Source organism: Pistacia vera, unplaced genomic scaffold (genome assembly GCF_008641045.1).
Source record: "Pistacia vera cultivar Batoury unplaced genomic scaffold, PisVer_v2 Contig374, whole genome shotgun sequence".
NCBI lineage: Eukaryota > Viridiplantae > Streptophyta > Magnoliopsida > Sapindales > Anacardiaceae > Pistacia > Pistacia vera.
In genome coordinates this window covers 644,024-651,697 of record NW_022196195.1, presented here as the reverse complement: position 1 = coordinate 651,697, position 7,674 = coordinate 644,024, and the positions used below count along the sequence as shown (strand labels likewise).

Sequence of the window (7,674 nt, the reverse complement as noted above, 5' to 3'; positions counted from 1 at the left end):
ATAAAATATACAGTATTTGATATTTGAGAAGAACAAAATAAAATAAAAGGGATCATAATGCTTGGATTTAGGCTATTTTGATTAAATAAAATAAATGGGTGTTAATGTTAAAACATACAATAGGAGGGTATAAATAAAATTTTTCCAAGTTCGATGGGGCTTCAACCCCCACTCACACCCTAGTGGTTTTGTCTGGGGGTGATAACTCGAGCCAAGCTGCTAGCAAGCGGCTTGGGCTCAACTTGGCAGTAGTCGAGTCGAGCTCAAGCTCGAATGTTGTTTCGAGTCGAGTTCGATCACAGTATAACTTGACTCAAAAAGCTTGATTAAGCTTAAAAAGCTCGATTAAGCTCGATTAAACTCGAAAAGCTCAACTAAAGCTCGATTAAAGCTTGATTAACCGAGCTCAAGTTCAAACTTGACTTCTCATTTTAGGTATTGAGTTTGAGTTAGAACTCGATTCCTCAAGCTTGGCCAAGCTCCAATTCGAACTAGAATTCGATATTGTAGCAATCAAGTCAAGTTCGAGTAGCTAGATACTCAACTCAACTTGACTTGATTTCACCCCTAGCTCTGTCTCTAATTGAGTTTTAAACCCTAGGTAAGAAGAGAGGGATACAAACTTTCCAAAATTTACTAAATTTCTTGAAACATTTTCCCAAATTTATTGTAAAATTTGTTCGAATCTCTCAGATACTATAGTTTTCTCATAGAAGGTTAATTTAATAGCAACAGTTTTGAAAAAGGAGACGTTAGGCTTGGGGTGGCCTTGTTCATAGTGAACCCTACAAAAATCTTTAAAATTTATATAGAAAAATAATTTTAACCCCTATAAATGTAGTTATTATAATCTGGCCACCCTTAAAATTTGAAGGTAACACTTTAGCTCCCATAAATGTAACTTTTTTATTTGTTACTGACCCCATTGTTTGTTGAAGATAACATTTTGGTCCCCTAGAAAATATTTTTTGGTTTTGTCCCTATTTGAGAAAAAAATTACTAGATATAATTGAAACGTGCTACAGTGAGTGAATGAGAAATAATGAAATACATAGCAAGCATTTTACATTATTAAGACAACAAGCTTCAATACAAAATTACAGTACAGTCACACAACTTGCAAATATAAATTACATAAACACAACTTCCAAATATAAATTACATAAACACGACTTGCAAAATAGTACATATGGTTTGTATGATAGTAAGCAGTAGTAGTATAATTGCTGCAACAGTTGTGTGCCTCCCCAAATACTGTTGAAATACACTTTCAAAATTGTTTTGTTCAATGGATTGTTACAGTGACTCTTTAGTGCCTCGCAAATGTCAAAGTAAGAGGATTTGCTACAACTGATAAATAGGCCAAGTTTGTTAAACATAACTGCTACTGAAGCATTCTCGCCCGTAACATAATTGGAAATAATTCCATTTTCAAAAAGCAAGTCCACATCTTTTTCAGTATCAATAAGAGAGTATAGTAGCACAACATAATTGCAAACTTGAGTATCTTGTGGATAATGACACTGCTCCAAAGCCATAACGTTTCTAAGTAAACTTTCAGTGTCTTCGAATATTTGTAAATGTGGTATTTGCATCTCACATTCATCAAAACATGAGATTCAATGCTTTTGTTTTAGGAATCTTATGTTCATTAAGCCGCGTTCTAGAGAACACTTAAACTTCACTCCAAACTCATGCAACTTCACTACGCAAGATAAATCACGAATCCATCCATGGATCTGCGGAGATCTTTGGTAGTCTTCCAATATAGTAGTTCTTCTCCAATCAGTTAAATGTTTAACTACCACCGAAGGGGTACACAATTCATAACCAGGAAACAAATTGAAAAAAGAACATGAAAGCTCCATGAAGGTACACATGTTAGGGCCTACTACAAGAGCTAACTTCCATATTTCCTCGAGGATGAAATATGGAAGTTGATTTTCGAGTAATAGAAAGTCCCTACATATGGATACACATAGCATTGGTGTAGATAGTAAAATATCAATTCCATGAAAATTAAAGGTATTCCTTAAGAATAACTCTATGATAAATATAGCATCATATAGAATCATCATTACATACTCAATGCTCCCAAGTTTCGATGTCTCTGCATAACAATTACGGACTTTTTGCTCATTTTCCTTGATGAAATTTAAAATTTCATCTCGATTCTCTATTGTCATTCGTTCAAAAAAAGTTTTCACAGAATTTCTTTTTTTCTTTTCCATTTTAGCTAATTCTTCCTTTCCATTGTGAAGAGGACCTATTGAAACCAAGTTAGGAGTGTAGGCATTTTCATTTACGCTATGAAGATCTTTGGGAACCGTATAAATACAACACTGACAAAGATCAAGCTCAGGCTCCAAGTTTTTGTCAATGTCAATTCGCAACTCTTCGACCAAATGCTCATGTTTAAAGAAATCACTCATCTCCACCTTCTTTGCCCTATTGACAAGCCATGCTGAGAATAGCCAATAACAATAAGTAGATAAATACAACACTCAAAATAATCAACTTAAAATTATGTAACTATATTTCCGTAAATAGCTTTCAGAATAAATTAAAAATATGTGGGTAGAGATTCCTTGAACGAATCCCCCTCACATAAAATGTTGGAATTAGGAACAATTGACTATTATATTAAAAAAATCCATTGCATTATAAACTAAAAAGGTAGATTAGAAAAGTATTGTACTATTTTATATACTTTAATTATCTGAATAATAATTACTCTAAACCCCAGCACCAATGCATTGATCGACAAATTTTGATCACACTGGAAGTCTTTTTTCTAGTGTCGGAATCCAGCAATCCCAATAATCTTGAATTTGATTAATGAAAATTAAAAGAAAAAAGAACAAGATAAATAAGCAACTGAAAATAAAGTGCATGCTTGTATGGTTTTAGTAAAGGTTTAGAGCAGCATGAAGATGATAGTATCCTGACCTGGGTTGATTTCCTCCTCTCGAAAGTCACAGCTACCTCACAGCAGGGATGTGTTACGCAATTGCGGTGTATCCCTCTGATCTTTCTTTCATAGTATATTTTCTCTTCTGCTTCCTCGCCGTAATTTATATGCACACTTCACACCTTTTCAAGGAGCTAAAAGATGAAGTGTAATTGTCAATCGATAGATAATATTGAAGTGGTTGGCTTGTCATGCATCATAGAGTTAACAGTAATTAACTGCTGAGAGAAACTTTTCAAGGTGGCCTTGGGCCCCTCATAAATATGTCTAAGAACATGCATGATTCACGTTCACTGCAGCAAATAATGAGAAGCAAACCATAATGCTGAAAAATCAATGCATATTGATGAGAGTTGTTGTCTGGTATGAGATACCTTACATTGGGTGCGTATGGACCCCGTCTCATTCAAGATGTTTGGAAGCAATTAAGATTAGCTACAAAAAGTTAGGAACCTTTTGCTATCACCAATGTGTTACAGAGGACTGAACGCTCACCTGTACTTCACGCGGTGCTTTAATATTCTCTTAAAGCACATGTTGCCTATTCAATAATTTCCTGTAAGTAAGAAAGACTTATTTCAATCAAGTGAGGTTTACGTGATTAATATAAAATATATTTAATTAAAAAAATACGTTAAAATGCCACATCAACTCAAATAGGCGACAAATCTGATCTCGCTTAGATAAATTAGATAATCAGTAATTTCAAATAGAGAAATGAACTTCTCAATTTTTAATTAATCTCAAATGTATTTACAGTATGCTTATATAGCTAAAGACTGATCTATGTGGCAATTTAAGTGATTCACTACAAAAGAAAATCTAGTCATTCAATTATGAATAATACTACATTTACATAAATTTAATATAAAATCTTTCCTAAAAGGTGATGTATCATATTATGATTGAAGGAATTAATATAAAGAATCAATTTAATAAATGCATATTTAATGATAGCGAATAACATGATAATGCATGAGTAATGTTATGTCATTTTGTATGGAAAACTTTGTATAAAATCTTTGTAAATATAATATTACTATTTAATCATTTACAAACAAACACAAAATAACAAAAGCTAGACCGTAGGATCTATTTTCTGCTGCTTAAGGAAGAACAAGGTATTGTGTTTTAATAAACAAGAATACATTAAACATTGTCACTTTTATTTAAAAACTAACAAACTTTAACAGGTTTTGAAGTTTCTTCAAATCTTCAAGACATTTCCTTTTCTTCAACCGCTAACTTCGTTTTCTTTATTTTAGTTAGGAAATTTAAGTAATCCAGCTCTTCTTATTTTCTAACTTGTAATTTGACCTTTTCAACAACCTCCCTCAAGCAAAGAAATAAGATTTTTACATATTTCTAACAAGTCAATAATTAATACAATATGAAATAGCCAACAACTGTCTACAAGTAAGTTAATACATAAAGGACCTTAAAAATAACAACTTATATAAATTCTTAAAAGAGATGACCGATCATATGTCAACTTGTCCTTTTACTAAAATTTATAACTTTAATAATCATCTATAATTGTAACTATCGGTGAAAAATAGAATAAAACAAAATGTTTCTGTTGATGCGTGATTTGAACACCAACTGATCGACACGTGCGTAACGTTGATTGATCAAGGGACACACGTGATTATGGGAAAATGTAGAGTAAATGCAAAGAGAGTTTTTTAAAGTGGTTCGGATGCTAAGATAGCAAGTCCTACGTCCACTGATTTGTATTAGTGTAGTGGGTAAGGTCGCGACAGCGGACTGACTTACTAATGATAAGGAAAAGTAAATACAAAGTTTGCAAGAGAGAGAAGGAGAGTTTTCAGTGTAAAAATTGTCGAATCCCCTTAGTGAAGGGGTCTTCCTCTTTTTATAACGAGATGAATGCATGTAATCATCATTAAATCCATGGGTAGGTGTGAATGTCAGGACATAATCCGGCTTTGTGACACATTGCCCACGTCCCAAGCTGATTTCACGCGATTTGGAACAGGGAAATGGACACGTGGGAGCTCCAGCGCGTCTGGCAGGCCTGACGTGCACTTACCGTTCTAACGGGAGTAGGCCACACTTCATCACGTGACTTCCCACGTCAGCCCTTGATTTCCCAAGCATAACAGAAGTCCCCTAGCTTTTAAGGTTTGAGGATTGAACCTTGGAAACTAAGTCATGCCGCTTTTGGAGGTTCTAGTAATTTCGACCTGAATGGAAGAAGCTCGAAACAGGGCCCTTTGCGAACACGATCTCGCACAATCTTTGCCCAAACGACCTGAAAATCATCATCCTAGCGACCTGGATTCATCGGATGTTTCTTACCATGCCTCAGGTTGGAGATTCAATGGACCTGCTTCTGTAGTGTCAGGCGCTCTGCACGTGATAAAGCGTCTGGCAGGCTCATTAAATGCGTTGTGTGCTGACCCGACGTTGTTTTGACAGCATTAATTGCACGGCACACTTGAAACGTCAACCCTTATCAGAACATTGAATGCGACGTGGGGTGCATTTAATGCGGAGAGAGAGAAGGCTGTCGTTTCGAGTCCGAGAGGTGGTAACCGTCGGTTCACAGTCCATATAAAAGCCCAAATTTTTCAGATGATGCCACAAGAATCCCTTCTGCCTCGAGCGAAAAATCTTTGCAAATTGGAAGCTCTTCTTTTCTGATTGGCATCTTTCCGGTATCCAAAATAAGATCCGTCCTCAGTCACGCGCCCCAGAAGGTAAGGTCCTTTCCCTTCTTCCCTTTTTTTTTTTTTTTGGTTTAGTTGGTGGGCAATGACATTGGGTCTCCTGGTGTTTCATCAAAGACGCGACGCTGTCATCGGATTCGAGCCATGGATGGAGGCTCGAGTTACTATTAGTGTTTAAGGAATTTGTCCCATGCCGCCGTGCGGGGCAACATGCGATGGCTAAAATGACCTGTCTGTCGGTGTTGCAAACTCTGGAATGGACCCGTCAACGTCCAGACCTGAGGAAGGAGCCAGTTCGTCTTCGCGGGACGTTCCCGCGGACGCATCCCTTGATGTCTTCTAGATTCTCACCCGAGAGGAGTTCGATAGGATAAAAAGATAGTTCGACGTCCGGGCAGAGGTGTTCCTCGACAACACCCGATCGTCGCGGCACCCTTCCGATGGCCTAGCTGCGATCTCCGAAGAGATCTTCAAGGGTGGAGGGATGATTCCTTTCCATCCTTTCATTAGGTCGGTCCTGGATCACTTCGGGATCGCACTAATGTAGTTGACGCCAAATGCGTATGTCATCGCTGTTGCGATGTACATCGCGTGCCGCGAGAGTGGCTTGGGCGAGCTAACGGCGGTGGAGCTTGGCATCGCCTATTACCTTAAAAAGAATAAGGACAAGGATTCTTATTACTTGTCCCGGCGACCCACCATCGCCGAAGGGATACATAGCTATCCCAGCAATGCGGGGGCCTACGAGACAAAATTCTTTTTTTCTGCTACGACGGCTACTGCCGCTTTCAGAAACCAAGTAGGTTCTTCTTCGCTAGGTTCATTGTATGTTCGCTTCCTTTATTATAATGACCTGCCTTCTTTTGCAGTTAACAAGACAACTAGACAAGACCTGCTCTCTGACCCGGATAGGCTCGTGTCTTTTGGAGTCCTTTCCGAGGAAAGTCGGGACGCGAGGAAGCTTGTGACGAACGCAAACTTGCGGAAGTACGGTTTTATTAGTAACAACGCGTCTTTAGAGCCCCCAGAAGGTAAGTTACACTGATTCCCTTCTGATCGCAGAATAACTTTTGCTTAGTTACTAACATACTTGCTTGTAGCGACCATGCCTCCGAAAGAGTCCGAGCAGCCTCGGCGAGCACCGTTCGTCTTCCCTCGATCGAGGAGAGAAAGGGCGGCCGAAGCTGCTCGCCCCATAACGGCACAACCAGTAACATCTGCGCCCTCCCAGTCCCGTCCTAAGCAAGAAACGACGGATAGAATAGGTCGCTCAGCCACCGCCTGCTCGCCCAAGACGGAAGGCTCTAGCCCAGCGGTCAAAGAAGAGGAAGCAGATTCAGGCCGACAAGTCGGAGACTGAGTCTGAGGAAGAACCCATAAGGCCACGACAGGACTTAAGGAGGAGGTCGGGCAAGGAACCCGCGGACGAGACAATTGCTGCTGACAAGGCAAAGGGCATACTTGTGCTGGACTCGTTGGGGAGCCTGCCCGAATATCTACAGCCGATAGTCTATTCTTTGCTCGAGTGTGGGCTATCGGAGTCATATGATGAGTTCGTCAATACGGGCGACGACCTGATGACCACGTCGTTCTAGCATCTAAGCAAGGTAAATGAACTGTTCTTAAAGCTTGTCCTCCATTTTCATTCTAATTCACTTCTTGCTCGCAGGCTTCGCTTGCGATGAGGATGTCCATGGAGAAGACTCGGCTGGGGCCGCGAAGGGGGCAAGTGATCTAAAGGAGGAGGTCGTGAAGCTCAAACAGAGCCTGGAGACCGTCGAAGCAGAAAGAACACAAGCATTCGAAGCGGCGAACAGGTACCTGAACCAAAAGGATGTTGCTTTGCGGACGGTGGACTTCCAAAAGGCGGAGCTTGAACGATGTGTGGAGGAAGTAAATGAGCTTCAGAGGATAACCGCTAGGCTCTTTAAGGAGGTCGGAGAGAAGGACCAAGAGCTCCAAACGACCTCTATATGGGCTCAGCGAGCTGAACAAGAAAGGGAGGCCTCC

The 7,674-nt window shown here is 39.4% G+C and overlaps 1 long non-coding RNA gene across 1 annotated transcript; it reads right to left on the bottom strand.

The window, feature by feature from the left end:
• Nucleotides 1-1,029: 1,029 nt before the first annotated feature.
• LOC116140642 lies at nucleotides 1,030-3,067 on the bottom strand. The gene is made up of 2 exons (XR_004129662.1): nucleotides 2,950-3,067; nucleotides 1,030-2,464 (listed from the first exon to the last, which is right to left on the bottom strand). It is a non-coding gene; the product is annotated as an uncharacterized LOC116140642 (long non-coding RNA).
• Nucleotides 3,068-7,674: the final 4,607 nt, after the last annotated feature.